General features: G+C 38.5%; 1 protein-coding gene across 1 annotated transcript in view; it reads right to left on the reverse strand.

The window, feature by feature from the left end:
* The window catches only part of LOC125179552, a 41,193-nt gene that overhangs the window by 8,029 nt on the left and 13,991 nt on the right, over positions 1-19,173 (reverse strand). The gene's annotated exons all lie outside the window — the stretch shown is intronic.

Raw genomic sequence — 19,173 nt, forward strand, 5'->3', positions numbered from 1 at the left:
TTGGTGGCTAAGAAGCTTCCGACGCTGAGCTTTACTGCTAGAAGCAGTCAGAGAAATGGGACTTAGTCGAAAGATCGACGCATTTTTGTCATAGTGAGGGACCGAATATCCAGACCCAATTTGGCCATCTGTGCTACGTGCATAAATCGTGTCACTATTTGCACAATATGACCCAGTGATGTATGAGCGTATAGAGAAACGGCGGTGTTAAACACGCGATGTTGCAAATATTCCTCGGTGGTTATATAATAAAATTATTCGGAATGCCGTAATATTTATGTTGTCTTTTGCTCTTTTGTTTTTTGCTCTACCGACGCCAGCAAAGAACATCGTTCGACTCATTGACAAAAACGTACAAGATAGTCAATAATAAAAATAATTTTCTGGTCATCATTCGAACGCGTGTTACATATAAGAAATCGCACCTTTAGCCGTTGCTTCATATGAAATCCTTTTTTCCAAACAAGCCCAGTCTAGGCCAAGCTAATTAGACTAGAAAGCCGAAGTAAAACTTTCAATAAATTGTAAACGACATTTGGCCATCATTATAAACTAGCCTGTTAGCCCGGCGTCGCCTGGAATAGCTTGACTCTGAACTTTGAGAATCTCTCTATATCCTGAATCCCGTTGTTGCAAATCCCGGTAATAATAATAAATCCAATGTAGGAAAATGAAGGAAAATCTCGCACAGTCTTCCTTTTGCTGTAGAATTTTGGAAAATTATATAGCGATTGCAAGGTAAATATCTGCACATAAATTAAATTTTCGAAATTTTGTCCACCCATTCCCTTCCAGATTTACGTGCTACTTCTCCCGCTATAAATACATTTTCAGGGCCAGGCAACATCCTGACTCGTTAGATTCGTTGATACGCGCACCAACATCCCCATATTTAACGGCATCAGGCTTAAATAAAACGCAAACTTTGGCAAAACATGAAAATAATTAATCACTTAAGTGGAAAAATACATGAGAAATGAGATAAGCTCATACTATGACCGCCATAAACATATTAAGAATTTCGAGTTTATATTTGATGTCTTTCTTCTGATGCAAGCGTTACATAATTTTGCTGAAACAAAATAATAATGCAATACTCGTGTGAGTATGATCGTATTTAAATTTACAAAAGAGTTTCGAACCCGTCCAAAAAATGCAATGCGCATGTAAACCATGGTGCAGTCTTTGTCTGTGTCTGCGGCGAAACAGCCAGAATATTCAATCGAATACCATTTCACGGACTAGAAATGAAACATTTTTTTACTTAATTAAAAAATAGTTCTGTAAATTAAATATTGATCGGAAATACATTGCAAAAATTATATAAGTAAAAGTATTTTCTATAACATTAAAATTTTCTCTCGAAATTTTTGGGCAAATATTTCCAAAAATTTTTCTTTCTACCAAGTTTTACTAGCATCGTCAAGCATTTTAACTCAAAATTTGCTGAAAGTATGACGTAAAAAGATTGCAGAATGATGAAAATTTTTGTGTACAAACCGTTTTCCCAAAAAAGATTTTCGCTTTTATTAAATTCCACTAAAGTAAGGTTATCACAAAAGTCGTTGTGGTCGCGACGAGCAGGTGTTGAAATCTACGGACATCGGCCCCAAGCGAGACAGGCCAATCTAAGCAGTCCGTGGATGTCGTCCCACACAGCGGGAGGTCAGCAATTGTGTGGTTAGAACAATTTTTATTGTCATTTAGTGGAAACGAAAAACCAAATACACAGTCTTCCCTTAACTGCTAAACAATTCCAGTAAAGTTGTAGGAAGCACGCCATATGTAAACCTTATTATTATTATTATTTAACCTTATTTAACTGTAACGCAAGCTACCATAGAGTCTCGTCTCATGGTATAATAATTTAGAAATGCAGAATAATGAAAATTTAACACAAACTTGTTGTGTTTTGGAAGGAATGTTTCAATAATTATTGAATAAATTCTGGATGTCCGTAAAATAATTTCAAAATACTAGATAATTCACTATTCAATTCATCGATGAGATTTTAATAATAGACCAACAACTCATTCAAAATTATTGCTTGTAAAACGGTCGAACAAAATATGTACACCCTGCCGCATTTCGCAGACGGTGAAACGATGTGAAACACTGAAATAACGTGAAAAATATAACTCAGTACTCACAGAAGTGAGTGACAGGAGAGCGCATTTTCTAGTCGACGAAAACGTGAAGTCACGGACGGACAGACAGAAAAACGGACATGGCAAGCACAATAGCGCCTTTTTTCCACAAATGAGAAAATGCGCTTAGTATTTTTTCCCGAGCCTTGTAGACGGTCCCAGAAATGGAACAGCGGTGAGGCCTGAGTGCGCAGGAGGCGGCGTCTGAGGTCGTAAAGCACAGCGCAGGCTCGACCATCGCACGCCTGTCGTCCCGACTGCCTCCTCGAGCTGCCCACGGGCAACCCGCCCTAATCCAGAGGCGCCTGAACTTCAATTTGTTTACCATTTCACTTGGAAGTTTCACAATATTTATTTGCTAACAATGGAATATGCTGCTCATTCCACAAATGCTACGGCCATTGATGTTTACAAGGCCTATTTGCATTAACTTTTTCCTGTTACATGCTCAACTACCTCTAAATTGACAAGTTACAACGGGGAGGAAATTTACCCCAGTTTAAAAAGCACTGCTCTTAACCAAAAACTTAGCGCTACAGTTGATTTGCTTAAACGATTAATACCAATTTTCAGATAAAACTCGGTTCGAGGCGGACAAAGAAAGAACAGAATATCAATCAATTTTGAAGGACACATGCTTATTTGAAACCGCAAGTATGCTCACGCACACTTTACTACAAATCAACAGGTAATCAAATGTTACTCATACTGTCGTAAAAATAAATCATAAAATACGTATCAACTCCGATGTTTGAGCTGGGCTAAAAAATAAAGGCCATCCTGAATTGATCGTTCAGTCAATCTTAACCTTACGATTAAAAAAATCCAAATGAAACAATTGCATGATTGAATAGTTGGGCTTGCTAAATGAAATTTTCTAGCAAAATAGCCCGAGGAGCAAAAAATATTCAAATGTAAGAAACAGCTACGGTTAGCAAACGTGTTACAGTCATAAACCTCATAGCGCTAGGTACACGCGATGTGAGAGGTACTAGCCTGGTCGACTTCTCGTTAGCTGGATTCGAGCAAATCCTACATGAACGTTATGTAAACGATGATGACAGCCAGCAGATCCTAACCGGTCTACGTACTGTAAACGTTATGCAAACACGCCCGAAGGAGAAACTCGCACCGCCCGTCGTAAGCGGTATGATCGCAACCGCGTGTAGTGTAAACATTGATGCCCATTGAGATACAAGACTTGCCCACAGGCCGCGGCGAACCAACATTGCGACCGCGAATGGATTTTTTCAGGCCTCCGCGTGCTCTGGTTTGGTGTGAGTCGTGACCGCCGCAAGCTGCAAGCGATCCAATAAGAGATAAGATCACGTCTTACAAATATGGCGCCACGAAACACGGCTTATGGCGATACAGAGACAGCACAAACCAAGAGGCTGGGTGAGTGCTGAATCAAATCTGTCTCAGATACTAGAATGGACTCACGACTCTATATTTTCATATTGCAGCTCCAAAAAGATTCTAACGCTTACGAGTTATGGAGAATCAAATCTCTTGCGTTTCAATTGAAATTTTTGGTTTTCAGAGTGTAATATCTTTTTTTTTTTAGATCCAAATACAGTGTTACAAGCAACTGTGCGTTGAAACAAAAGCATATGCCACAAATAAAACGAATAAACACACATTTCCTAATTGGATCTCTCAAACTTATACCTTTTTTTCCTATTGACCAGCTACCAAGTTAATCACAAGAATTAATTCTTAAAATGAATTAATTTAGAGTAGGTAGGTAATTAATTCCAAATGTTGCTTTCTATTGGATTGTCATAGCAGGGTGCCTCGTAAAAATAAAATGCTATGAATATCAAATATTTAGTTTCAAACTCAAGATCAGCACCTCGTTTTATTGATGCACCAAACATCGTACAAATACCATTGTCGTATTGTGAACGAGTTCCTCATACCGTATCAAAAATTAAAGCGTTGAGCGAGTCCGTAAGGAATTTTCAAAGCACACCGCAGTGTTCCAAAACGAACACGATTAATCTTCGCATCGTTCGCAGCTTCAGCGGGTAAAAAGAGAATATATTTGGAATGTGCACAAAGCATTTTCACCCTCTTAAGAATGAAACACTTGAAGCGTGGAACGACACAAACACCGAAATTTAAACGCCTAGCAGTGACCATGCAGAAAGGCGGCAGTAGCACACTCCGTACATCCATGCTACGGAGTAGTCGATTGCCTGGAAGTAGAGAAGAGATCAAGCCATCGACGCCACAATAAGTCACCGCAGCCTCGCCCTTTAAACGATTCTCAAAACCAACATCCATCCCAAGAAGGATCGTAATTGGGACTTTCGAGCGCTCTATTTTGACGTTATCCAGCTGTGATCGCGGTCGGCGACGCGCAACACCTGTGTTGATCGCGACAAGGAAGGCCGGGGGCGGTGAAGTGCCCCAGGCGCTCGGAGCTCCATCGCCCAACCCTTCCGCTCGCACTTCGCCGCACTCGAGGTCATAGAATCCAACAGAAAACTTCGATTTAAAAAAGCTGTCTAGAAATTGTTAAATGATAATTGTTTGCAACACACGGACATTTTATTTCAATCCAACACATGAATTATAAATGAATGATGATACAGAACACCAAAGTTCAAATTCTTCAAGCTCAATGTCAAAGAAACGCTTTAGATGGCTATTTCAATGGCTTGGCGACATTGGCGTGCAGAATGAAGTTAAAAATGACGGAAAATGTGTTCAGCGTACAAAGATAATCCTGAACGAATTTTAATGCTATCCAATGGAGACACATTTTTTCTTGCTTTCTGATATGTACTTCATCAAGAAATAGACGTACAATTCTCAATAAAACGAGATATTTATGACCACTATAGTTTCAGGCTTAGATAGCATATGCAATAATTAAGGAAAACGCGTGTTATATTTGATTTAAAAAGACACATAGTGCACATTTGCTCAACGTGTTAGTTCCGATCGATGATGTCAAACACACAGTGTGTACGTATGAATAACATGAAATAGTCGATTAATTCGTGAAAATTAAATCGTGACAAATTGAGGATGCGACAAAAATAGCCAAAAAGGTAGAACGCCGAGTGAAAGATAAAATATCTGATGTTCATTTCAATTTTATATCATTACGAAATTTACAGATTGACCAAAACGCTGTCACAGGACTTGGTAATATTTATAAAGCTACTTCACAAAGGGCTTTTTTACAACCAAAATCAAAGTATCCTTCTGGAGAACAGCGGTATAAAAGTTCAATTTCGAAATAAAAATTTGTTTAAAAATTTTACGCCTGGAGCTTCAGGAACAATTACACTAATCGTCAGGATCAAGTTTATTTTTTCAGCAAAATTTACGTAATTTTTGCCTCATCGTAACATTAATTCTCCTGATGTGAGATCAAGCAGCGATTGCGTCGGACTTATCGCTATAGCGATAAGTCCGGTGGCTAACGGTGGCTGACTTCAACATATGGCATGAGGGCGCTGGGCACCTCAGCGCGACGTCTCGAGACAGATTCGTCTCGACACGAGCTGCATCTCTACACGAGCTGCATCTCGACACGAGCTGTATCTCGACACGAATGCATCTCGACACGAGCTGCATCTCGACACGAGCTGCATCTCGACACGAGCTGCATCGCGACATAAGCAACATTTAATACGAGTTGCGCCTTGACAGAGGAGATCTCTTGTCTGCATCAGGCTCCCGAACTGACTACTGATGAGACCATACCTTCCAGCCTACGACAGAAGTAGCCAGGAAATAGCGGCATCAAGTATATGCGACCAGTGCAGGTCTGACGACGAGCATGACTTATTACTCACATTAACGATCAATTTCTACCCCATTCACCTAAAAGAGATTTACTTAATTTCTAAGATCGAAGCAGGGATCTTCTTCTTGCAAGCAGTAAACGCTTTAATTCCTCTGCGGTCGATGTGAAAAGAACTTCGTGCGACAACTCGATGGTGGAAGCGAAATTTAGCAAGAGAACAATAAAAACGCCTTTATATAGATCCTGCCGCCTATCAATTAGTCTATTCATTAAGAGAAGATACGAAAATGTACTCATTCAAACATCGCTGTGTGGCAGTCATGTTCAAAACTATACGCATAGGGCAGAAACAAAATCCCAACCAACGGCCATTGCAACGCCACCGGAAACAAGTGCATAATGTGCCATCGGCAAAATCCGTTGCGCCACAAACGTTCAACTTGGCCTTCAGGAGCAAGTAGTTAGGCAGGAATGCCACAGTTATTTCCTTCAGGAGGAGAAATCACATAGTTTCATGTTAAGGAATGGCTTGCGACAAAGTTGTCTAAAATTAAAAAAAAACATTGAAATTATTAAAAATTATTGCAAATAGAAAGAGAGACATTGTTGCCTTCAACTCATCTGTCCACCACCATCCATATGTAAGTATCTCATAACTATTTCGTTCATAAATTGTAATGACACGAAAAGTTGTTTTATCCTCTACTTTTCAATGCAATTTTGAATTATATAAGAAAAAATATCCCAGTCGTAGAAAACTTTTTTTAATTTCAAGCCAGGTAAAATTATTCAACAATTTAAATTCATCGACTACTTGTGTAAGAACGAAAGCACATACGAGGTACGAGGTAGTTTAAATGTGAAGATGTGTAACGCAAATTTGTAAAACGTTCTAATTTAAAAATAGAGAAACGTGTGCGTAAATGAAAACTAGATTAGCCGCTGAAAATGAAATGAAGCATTTTACAGTTACACTTAATACCGTAAAAAGCGAGTAAATTTTAATGAAGAGTCCACTTAAATTGAGTGTGAAAGTCGCGTAGATTTATTGCTGAAGATATAGGCGTATCGTCCGTGGCATTTAAATGGCTCACTCTATTTATATGTTTAAATAAAAAATATTTTGCTTCATTGACGTAAGTAAGATGTGATCATCGCTGTCAAATATACACAAAAGGCAGTCAATAGGGTCATGAAGCTGAAACGTAAAATCGTTGTAGCGTTAGGCAATGCGCGAGCTGAAGCTTAAAAAGTATATTGTGAAACTATTTTCCTTTTATACGAGTTTAATTTTGTTATCAACCACAAAAAATCAACCGGCAAACACGAGATTTCTATTCATCGTAGCAGAGAGATAATACATAACAAAATAAGAAGCAGTCGAGTGCTGCAGCAAGTGGCAGTTATTTGACTTATACAGTACCGTGCACGATGGTGGTAGCTGTAAATAGTAGTACTAGTAGATGATGGTAGCTGCAAATAATACTACCAGTAGATGATGGTAGCTGCAAATAGTAGTACCAGTAGATGATGGTAGCTGTAAATTGTAGTACCAGTAGATGATGGTAGCTGCAAATAGTAATATCATTAGATGATGGTAGCTGCAAATAGTAGTACCAGTAGATGATGGTAGCTGCAAATAATAGTACTAGTAGATGATGGTAGCTGCAAATAATAGTACTAGTAGATGATGGTAGCTGCAAATAGTAGTACCTGTAGATGATCGTAGCTGTAAATAGTAGTACCAGTAGATGATGGTAGCTGCAAATACTAGCACCAGTAGATGATGGTAGCTGCAAATAGTAGTAGCAGTAGATGATGGTAGCTGCAAGTAGTAGCACCAGTAGATGGTGGTAGCTGCAAATAGTAGTACCTGTAGATGGTGGTAGCTGCAAATAGTAGTACCAGTAGATGATGGTAGCTGCAGGCCGCGCTGTACCACATCTAGACGTGGTCCAGGCACGGCAATTTCAAGCGTTAATTGCAGGCTGAACTCCTGAGGGGAGATTACTGAGCAGAACTCATCCAGCGCCTTATGGCGCCTGTGGAATGTCAGGGACCTGGAACACTGTAGCCTGCAGCAGCTCATTATATATTTATGCTAATAGCGTAAAAGGCTGACGTTTAAATGAACATCAACATTAAAAACTTAACTCTGAGCCATAGATTTTTGAAACCTTTGTTATTCTTTGCGCTAGTTATTCATATCAAGTGATAATTTTAATTATTCATATCACGTGATTTTTTTGCTGCTGTATTACGAAAGATTATATGGAATTTTACCAAAATTATCGGATGAGAAGTCTACGGAAGTTGATGGGTCCACTGCAATGTCAATACAGCAGCGAGTTTAAAAAGTCAGAATGTGAAAATATTTCATGTCAATCATCGTACATTCAAAATGATTATTACAAAAACGTTCAATCGTTTTCATGGTCAAAGTAAATGGTGAGTGAACTTCCTTTTCGACTGAACCAAGAAAAAAAATGTAGTTACGATTCAAAAAAAGTTCCAAGTTGAGCACCCTTGAGCCAGACAATTGAACGCTTAATTCGCTCCCACAATTGGACAAAAGTCGACGGAGTTGAAACATCTCATTAGACCAGACGTGACTTCGTCGTTAATTAACAGACAGTGTTCACTGCACCAGCAACACAAAACCTAAGGCACTGATATACAGTATGTCTAAATGGTCGAAAGTGCAATCGTAGAAGTTTATTTTTTTTAATTAAGGTGAAAATAATTCTAGTCTCATGCTAACTATAATCGTAGATTTTTTACAATTAACTGGAGGTGTAATTAAACTAGTTCTTGATGGGTATATTCTATTGATTATGCGATTAATAACTTGCATATTCGTACAAGCCGCTCAGAAAAATTCGTAATCCAGATCAAATAATTCCAGACTAAGTTCTGCGTGAAATTTTTGCACCTTAATTTTTTAAATTATCACTTGTTAAATCTACATAGTTCGTAAAAACTAATATATCTTTTAATTTAAGTGCAAAAATTGCGCCAACAATCAATTCTAACTTGATTGAGTTCATTTAACTTTCAACTTTTCAAGGTTTTTAGGTCAAAGAGTTTAACCAAGGTCCTATGACGAACCTGTTGTTCGCCCATTTCACGGGTACCGATCAGTACGAGTCCCACAACTCGGAGAGGTTGAGCTACTTCATACACCTACATAGCTACATTTCAGTAATGAACGATAGAGATTATTAACCGCTTAAGGTTCATTTTGGTTGAAATTAAAAAGTTGCACTTTCGCTTTAAAATAAATTCAAATACATAATTAAGGGATTTTACGCCAACAGACATATATATAGTGCCATTGCGTCTATTAAACAAAAGGTACCTATTTAAATAAATTGCTATAAATAGATTTTTTCAATATATATAATACAATTTATTACCTAAGAAAATAGTATGAGGAGACCAATATAGATAATGCTAGACATTTAGATTTCAAGGGAAAATTAGCTCCTCGAGTTTTAGGACAAAAAATATTAAAATTGGATGAAGTTAAATTAAATACGTAGGATAAAAATTGCTCGCTGTAGTCACAGCAGGACTACTCCTTAATTAGTATCTTAAGACATAATACCATTAATTAATTTTCTCCAAATTCATGTGTTCAGCTCATTTTATGAAGTAAATTTATAGGAGAATTCCGTAATAAATCATAACTTGTCATGTCGAATAACGTAATGCAGTTCGGAACCGTGAGTAATTATACAATCAACGTAAGCACATATCATCAACGTATTATCAACGTAAATGTCATCATAAATGAATATCAACTAGCTGCATCTCAACGATGCCTCAGCTGTCGGATGGCTGTCCTCAGCTGTCAATTAATATGTAATTCGATCAATTAATCTGCTAATTATAGACGTGCTGATTCCTAATATTTTTTATCATGACAATAGAACAGTTTCCAGGACATCAGACTTACTCACATACTTGGAGCCTTCGGAATTTTACTGATAAATAAATAGTACATGTTGAGTTCAACTGATAGGCTTATTATAGTAAAGTAATTTCATCCCGGCCGGGTAAAGTCGAGGATACAAATTGGGCACCAAAAATTAAGTAATTAAAATTTGAAACTCGTACTTTTTTGGAAATTCACAATTCCGATCATATATTTGCGTAACAAAAGGCAATACTAAAAAGAAACAAGAACAGAAGTACATCGTCGGTAAAAATTAATGGTCTTCTTTCTATCTGAAGCAATTGATGAGCGGAGTGAGACCAGATAACCGTGGCCTTGAGTACGTATAACCTGTCAAACCTGAAGCGAAACAAGCTTGACATGTCGAGGTCCCAGCACTATATGAAGGGGCGAGTGAAGTTTACGCGTTTCCCTTTCTGGAGTCATAAATCCGGCAAAATAGGTGATATGTGCTTGAAACTAATACATCAAAAGAAGAAATAATTACGACATTTGCAACTGTTACAAAAAGCTACTGTTACTAGTGTTAGTAATAAAAAATATCTGTTAAAATGTTACGCTTATATAAAAAATTATAAGATAATAATAGATTCTAAATGACTACCATTCAACAGCAACAGATTCGTTAGCCGAAACCTCCATCAGGTTCGAACTTTAATCATAGAGCAAGTTTGTGCAACACGTCACCGCCTATGGTTGACCCAGAGAGCAATTACATGGGCTGGAGATTGTCGGTCAAAACAGCAGCGGCCCTGGACCGGTCGGTTCACATGGTCGGGCCGGAGGCAGACGCTCAACTATGGCTGCAATAAAGTGTAGCTCCTGCACTATGCGGAAACTTCCAGTGAAAGTGAGAGGCGTTTGCTACCGAGCAGGCTGGGCAAGGCATCTATTCTCAACAATTTGTTTAAATGGCATTGTGTTCGTCTGTGTCGAGTCACGCTGATTCAATTTAAACTCAAATCAATTCCTTCGGTCTCAATTATTGTGCAATGCGCAACACAACTAAATCATTGTCAGGACTTCTATGCAATGATGACCAGTGTGAGATTTTTCTTAGTATGTACAACCTTCAGTATTGATTAGACATTATCTGAAATTAGCAAGCACTTCAAATGTTTATAAATCAAGTTTGTAGCGTGACTGGGAAAATTCTTGCGAGAAATATTAATCAACGTCCGTAATATATCTTTTTCACGATAAAAGATTTTTATAAGAAAAAGGCACAAAAATACGTTCAATTTCATTTTCCTACCGTTTAAAATCTGCACATAAATGCATAGACTTAGAACTGTGGTACTTTGAACACACAAGGCGTTATGACAGGACACAAAAGGCGGTATGACAGGACACAAAAGGCGGTATGACAGGGCACAAAATGAGTTATGACTGGACACAAAATGAGTTATGACTGGACACAAAAGCGTTATGATTGGACACAAAAGGCGTAATGACAGGACACAAAAGGCGTAATGACTGGACACAAAAAGCGTAATGACTGGAACACAAAAGGCGTTATGACTGGACACAAAAGGCGTTATGACTGGACACAAAAGGCAGTATGACTGGACACAAAAAGCGTCATGACTGACAACAAAAGGTGTTAGGATTGCAAACAAAAGACATTATGACTTCACACAAAAGGCGGTATGACTGGACACAAACGGCGTTGTGACTGCACACGAAAAGCATTATGAATGGAAACAAAAGGCGTTATGGCTTGAAACAAAAATCGTTATGACAGGAGACAAATGTCATTATGACTGGAAACAAAAGGCGTTATGACTGGAGACAAACGGCGTTACGTTTGGACGTAAAAAACGTTATGACTGAAAACAAAAAGTGTTATGACTGGAAAGAAAATGTTTTGTGACTAGAAACAAATGGCATTATGACTGGACACAAAAGGCGCTATGCCTGGAAGCGTAACACTTGTAAGATTTTTTATGGCATGGATTAAATCGCAAAATTTATGATCGCAAAGAACCGAAATCATAAAACTAATTTTCTAATTATCATGCAAAATCATCCTCACTAAATCGCATGAAAATAAATTGGATTTCGAATTATTTTGGACGAAATGACCGTCCCAATCAAATGCAGCTTAATTTGCAGTAATAAGAATTTATTGTAATATAGAACAGGTGCAAACTCTTCACTTCTTTCGTTTATTGCGCATCTCAAAGAATGCAATTTGTCTGAAAATTTACACGGAGTTGAAAAAATTATATTCATATGCGACAAATACTTCGCATATGTAAGAAAATTAAAAATATAAACTATTTATCGTCATAGTCTTTTTATTCTGGAATTGTTTCTGTGTTGTAACGAACGTGATGGCTCCCTGGCTGCGCTGCAATCATATCCACGAGAGAAATAATGAGCGAAATGCAGACTTCCTTATGAGGAAAATCTCCCATGGCATTAAACTTGAAAATATTATATAATTGAATTAGTAATCGGCCTAGCACTAAATTCGATTAGTTAAGATTAATTATAACAAAACACAATTTAAGTGCGTCCAAAAGCTTCGACTCCCCTCCCCCCTCCAGCATATTTGAGGAAGAGGTCATCCAAGCCAAGTTCAACATTTGTTTAGCCCCAGTCTTGTTGACTCCGCCCTTCATTTGAGAGCAAATTCATTAGTGGAGAAACGCGCTCACATCTTCGGACGAGTGCTTCACTTATCCTACATAAAAGAGGCAGCAAAGGCTTCCACAGGATTGATGCTTTGACGATATGACGAAACATTCATTTGTATTCTTTTGTATACAAGCGAAAACAAGTCTAAATATGCAAACATCTGGGCTTGGCAATAACATTATTAAACAAACGCAATGCTTTTCTTGAATTACTTAAGAGCCTTAAATGTATTTAAAATACGCCATCCATTGCTCGGTTCGTACGCATTTTTGCACTTCGTGTCCATTTCATCTTAAGTTTTAGCAGTAGAACCTCAAAATTGATTACAAGTCTGACTGGAAAGTCGTGAGTTCTGCTGGCGAATTTCACACAAATTTGAGGAAGTTTTCAAAACAATGAGGAAGTTGCATCATGATTACATCCAAGGCTCCCAACACCACCGATGACGTGAGACAAACCAGCCACGTAAGTACCTCGCAAGCGCCACTTGAAACTTGACAGCACAAAGGAAGGCGAGGGAACAGCCAACGCGAACAATGAGGGGCACTGAAGGTAAGGCATGTCACGTCCCTAGCGTTTCCCTCAAGCCACTTGACGCAAACAAAATAGCAGGCCTCGCATCGACTGATGGGGTTCAGGTTAGAGCACACCTCGAGGGACTTCCTACTCTAAAATGAAAGGAATCACTTTTGTGGGTTATGACAGAAATTTATTCTCCTTTTCATCTTATTGTTCGTGAATGATTTTCAATGCCTGAGCAATGAAAAAAATCTATTCAGTGCCTCTGGGTCAAGCAAAATGTCTACCGTAAATATGAATTCGTTAGAGCTTGCTAATGAAAATCTATTAAAAAGAACTCGTGCATGCGAGCATTATATCAGGACACATGAGAGCTAGCGTAAAACCAAACCGGGGGAACTTCACAAATTCGGTTGTTTTACTTGAACACGCATGAAACGGTGCTCGATTCTTTAGTGAAACTTGAAGTTAGTATCACGAGAATTGGAATTTTTAGCGAAAAATTATAAATCTTCTTCAATTTGGATAGTTCCTCAATTTTGGGCCATCAAAAAAGGACCTGGGACATGAAAAATCGTCTTATTGTGTTCTCAATCTCAGTAAACTTATTTCTTTCATCAATTACATTCGGCACATTTGAGGTAAACAAATTATAACCACATTATAGTACGAATGCTACTATATAATTGGCCAGACATACAAAGTTCTAAAATAATCAAAAATGTAACCTCATCATTTAAATGGGAACCTCATTTATGGCCATGGTTTTGGCCAACCGTCGAGATCCGGGGTACAGGGTAAATAAAAAATATGATTAATCCTGCAAATTTAACACTTCTCAACAAAAGAAATTTTTAAGGTTACACCGATTTATAACTTCTTAGTGGCCGTTTGAAATGACTCTGCAAAAACGTAATGCTTTTGTTTACTTCTTGAACTTGTTTCTCAAACGTGAAATCTTTGACGCGACCAAACCTATGCAGAACCAAAGCTATGCAGAAGCACGTCTAAGACGCCGAATTTATCAAGAGTAGCAAACAAACTTCTTTTGATGAGAGGCAGGCCGCTGCGTGGCGCTCAGGTTCCTTGTTTCGTGAGTGGCATTGTTTCGTGTAGCGTCGAATGTCGCAGGGCTCCCACAACGCCTTCAGATGGACCGTCACGCTCGCTTGTGACAGATCTGCCAGTCTGAAGCTTTGTTTCGACACACACAATAACCAGCCTTCCCAAGGCAGAGTGAGAGAAGATGGAAAATCCTCCAGTGAAGTATTGAGGAACTTCAAAGAATTCAGCCATTATCCTCAAAACACAGTTAAAGTCTCAGGGCCACCAGCGAAAAATACGAACACAAAACGAGACGTGAATGTCAGCCAAAAGAAGAAACGAGTCTATGCACGAATGAATTGCATGGAAGGACCAGGCGTGAACTGATTACCTTGCAAGCATAATGCACCAGTCGTGCCACAAATTTTTTTACCTCGAGTGTCCGCATCATAGCAACCTTAACCACAAGCACGATGCACATTCATGAGATAAAATAATCAATACAGATCTGGACCATTACCAACAGCCATCATGTAATTTTAAGGCTGAATTGGTTTTTCAAATATTCATTCCGTCGTATGCATTACAATTGACAAATGCGTTATATCCAGACAACGCCATTAGAGCTTAAACTCATTGAAAGGGAAGCTTGTGCGTAATGGCTTGCACTGCGCCGGCGAGCACGTATGATAAATGGTATCCGGATGCTAATAATTCTCAGCTATCATCAGAATTATTATCAGCAGCGACACCATCAATTAGGACATGAGGCTCTAACTGCCCCGCCAACGAGGGTAGCGTGAGTAATGAGGTGTGCAATGGGAGTCCCTTCCGTAGGGCGACCCTACGGAAGGGTCCCACTATATCGACCAGCGCCCCGACCGCGGTGCTCGAGTCACGAACGTGCCGCAACATATGCGATGTACCCACTAATAACAAATGAATGAGATGTACCCACTATAAAAGCTCCACCAATACTATGAATATACACGATATAATAGATCATGTTCCTCTCTGGTAATCTCAGTTCCATGTTCAAATCAAAATCTTAACTCAAAACTGTTATGTGTTACTTTCATTTAGTCTCCAAAATCACCACTTGGACATTTTTATTATTTTTTTGCCCCCATTCTCATTTCGTCATCATTTAGACGCTTTTTGTTTCAATGTTCAAACATAGACTTAATTTATATTATAGGGAGAAATCAAGGACCTAATGTAAACAAGAATTGTACGATGAAAATATTTACTAGTTTGGATAGCGTTGAACCAAATGAATGCACCTAAACTCTAATTTAAATGAATATCTCCAAGCCAACGAATAACACAACCTGAAATTTTTAAACCAATTCTTGTTAAACACTATTAAATCAGTTAAGCCAGGCAGGGTCTTTTTCACAGTGATACATGAATAATAATGTACAAGCTTGGGTATATAATGCTTGTATATAACATGCATATAATTCAAATGAAATACAAAACAATTTCTTCAATTTTCAGCCTCAAAAAATATTATTGTTAGCCCATCAGCCAAAGTAATCACCTTGTTTGCTATAGTCAAGAGGCGGATCACTATCAGATCGCTCTAAAAATCTAAATCGAAGTTTTCTAGCATAAAATAATAACAATTACCACTAGCTGCAATAGGATCGGACTCCGAAGTCCCTCTAAATTAGAAAGATGTACATCACGCGCCCTCTGCACACGGCCTTGCAAGTATAATAAATCCCAGACCCCCTGGCAAATCAATCGCTGAATTATCTGCCAGAGAATATTAAAGATGGCAAATGAACTTTGAAGCCCCAAATGATTCCTGAAGATCTATTTTCAAATGGCAGACCATCAGGCTATAGATTCCTAAAAAGACATGAAATACGAAGCAAAGCCGAAACGGCATTAGCAGGAGTTTTTGCGAAGGCAGTTACTGACCCCAAAGTTCAAGCATGGGACAGGCCGGAAGTTCGACATGTTCCACTGCACGAAGATCCGTCTAAACTTTCAGATTACAGGTACGTAAACAGACAGGATACACTTTCATAATTTGTGCTCGTACGTTAAAAGGATACATGGACGAACGTATATCGTGCATGGTGCGTTTATTATCATAACGAAACGGTGGAAGTCTAGTAGCTACTTCAAACTATCACCAGTCATGAAAAGATCCGGGCAAATAACACGATATTAGATCTTCTGTGAACAAGGCCTCGAAAAGGAAAAGAATTGGCGACAGGCCACATCAGGCCTACACTTCAGCGCTGACATCACTATGCTATGTTATGTTATTGGTTATGGTTCTACACGCAACCTGTCAATTTACCTGAAAGTGCATATTACATTGGAGCGAGATAAAATTGACATCAGGCAAAAGAATAGTCTACTATTATACAATAAACGCACATTAAATCTCTTTTCTACTCACTTTCAGTTTGCATTATTCCAAAAACACAAGCCAGACCATAATCAACGATTGAGCTAAAACGTGCAGATTTTTTCCTGGATCTCTACTCATTGATGATAACAGCATATAAATGCCTTAAATAATCGTAAATCAAAAAAATTTTGCATTCTTTAGGCTCAGAATTATGATTGCAGACATATTCACATAAAAATACGATTACCACAAAAAGATTCATTAAGCGAGTTATCATAATTGATTTTACCGTAACTAGGTTGAATTTTCCCCAATCGCGCAAACTCGTTGGACGTAAGATGTGTTCCGAGCGTGGACAACGGAAGGGGGTCTCCGACTGGTCGATATGCTGCTCATGTAGCCCCCTTAACCGCACGCCCAACGTCCAGCGCAGCTGCGACTTTCGTGCGTGCAAAAGTCAGTCCCGCCCCGATAATCACAGATACAATTAACAATTAAGCATACTTGATTTGCTAGAAATATCAGTACGTGTGGAAAGTGGGTGTGGATGCTTGTTCACCACGATATTAATTTACGTTCAGTTCAAAATAACGTATTCTTATTCGTAACTGTCGCAGGTAGAGTTTGAACCTCCACATCAGTCAGACCTCAAACATCACAAGGGATCGACAATACCGACACCGAAATTATTCAAAAAGGTTACATGCACTAGGATATTTAGTCATAATGGTCTTATGTTATTTGCTTGGCAGTTCGAATTAACTCAGTAAAAAGTATCACTGTTCAAAAAAAATAAGAAAAGGCTTTAATTCAGTGACACGCACTCAAATGCGAAGCTGCAAGCTCATTCCAAGATATATAATGGCTGATGGGCGGCAGCAAAGTTCGGGGAAATTCCGACGACTGAGTAGAACTTGCATCACAGATACCCGCCCAGATCCACCCCGAAATACAGTCACGAGCTCATCGCTGAGAATTCGGGCAGCGAATGCAAGAATCAGATTATGTTTTTAAGTAAAATAAATTCTCGAACAGAATTTACACGCTCGGTCTTCTCACTAGATACTGAAGACAAGCTGCTGAGAAATGCTCGTAGTTACAATGCCTTCATCTGGAGAATAATCTATTATCGTTGGACACTCGTTAGGAACAAATTGCATGATTATAATACGTCTATTCTTTCGAACTTCAGTGTTTCATGAGGAACATTAGTCACTTCAAGATAATGTTCTCGCATACTTCTTTTGTTGATGTAAAGGAAGTCCAAATAATCTGTCATTAATATATTAATCAAAGCATTACCCGCCGTTATTATTGAAAAATCCATTTTCTTTAATCAGGAATGACACTTGAAGTGAAATTAACCCCACAAGTACGAAGCGTATATTAGTCATCCATTTCCGCAACACCGTACGTTTGGTTCATGAATACGTAGCAATTTCTGGACGAAGTTTAATCCTACTTGAGTTTGGAATTTAAAGGAGGACCATCCAAGAGAAAAGGGAAAGGTTCGCATCGATGCAAAGCAGAGGGCAGCGGAGCGTGCAATGGGTCCGGTTTGCAGCGCGTGTTTCGTTTGCACAATCAAAACGTTTAGTTCATGCAATTTATATCGTCGCCTTTCATCTATGGAGTAAAACTGAACGAACTTCGACAGACTCATGTCTGGGACCTAATTCATAAAACTGCACGGTTTTAATTTTTTCATCCCATATTCTATGTAGTATAATGGAAATTTTAGTACAAAGTTGACTTAGCAAAATTCCGGCCGTTTGCTTCTTAGAGGCAGTCAAACCGTCTGCAAATCTTGCTAAAAGTTTATAAACGAACATCATCGTTGTTAACGAAACTCCTTACTTTTTTCAACTTCATAGTTATTTGTACTATAGTAACTAGAACTTTTCAATGAAAGTGGTAAAGTAGCGGAAGTATAATTTAAAATCACTTCCTAGCGAAAGTAAAAATATTGATGAAGGATTGTAAACCATCAAATATTTAGTCTAGAAAAATTCGGAGACACTTCGACAAAAATAACAATTTGATGAATATTATTCATTCAATCATTTAATTCTTCAATTTAACAAAGTAAACTGAATTGCGATAATACGTCAGTAATTAAGTAGATAAACCAATTATTATTTCAGATCGCTTTGCTCAAAGTGATCAATATCCGTTTTTAGGAGAATATGCTACCACAACGCTACTTAATTGATTCAGACAAGGCATCCAGATGATCGTTTGAGTATTATTAGTTTCTCATGCCGTGATTCGCGCTGTATTCCCTAATCTTTTTTCGACGCATATTGAATCAACAACTTTATGAATGCACGAGGGGTTTGTAAAAATTCAATACATAAATATTCGATAAACAATTGCATATGTATGCCATAAGGCGGTATCCAGAAAAAAATTTCGTCGCTACTTCGCCTTCAACCAAAAATAAACGATGTAAATTATTCAACCAAACTCACAGGTACGACAGCAACCGGTTCGTAGCAACGAAACATGGAGCCTATATAACGGGTCTAGTTAAGGCGTGATGTAGTGCGGTGAAGAAGTGTGATGACGGTGATCATGTGGGGCTTCCGTAGGTTTATTGCATACTTCACACATCATCAAGTCAATAACGGACGCAATAAATCGCGCTTCCGGTTGGGCGGAAGTGGCGAACCGCCGCACATTCTGCCGCTGCCACCACCACCACCAACACCACCAGGTTTGCGGT

The sequence above is a fragment of the Hyalella azteca genome, unplaced genomic scaffold (assembly GCF_000764305.2).
Source record: "Hyalella azteca isolate HAZT.00-mixed unplaced genomic scaffold, Hazt_2.0.2 contig261, whole genome shotgun sequence".
In the NCBI taxonomy this organism is placed as follows: domain Eukaryota; kingdom Metazoa; phylum Arthropoda; class Malacostraca; order Amphipoda; family Hyalellidae; genus Hyalella; species Hyalella azteca.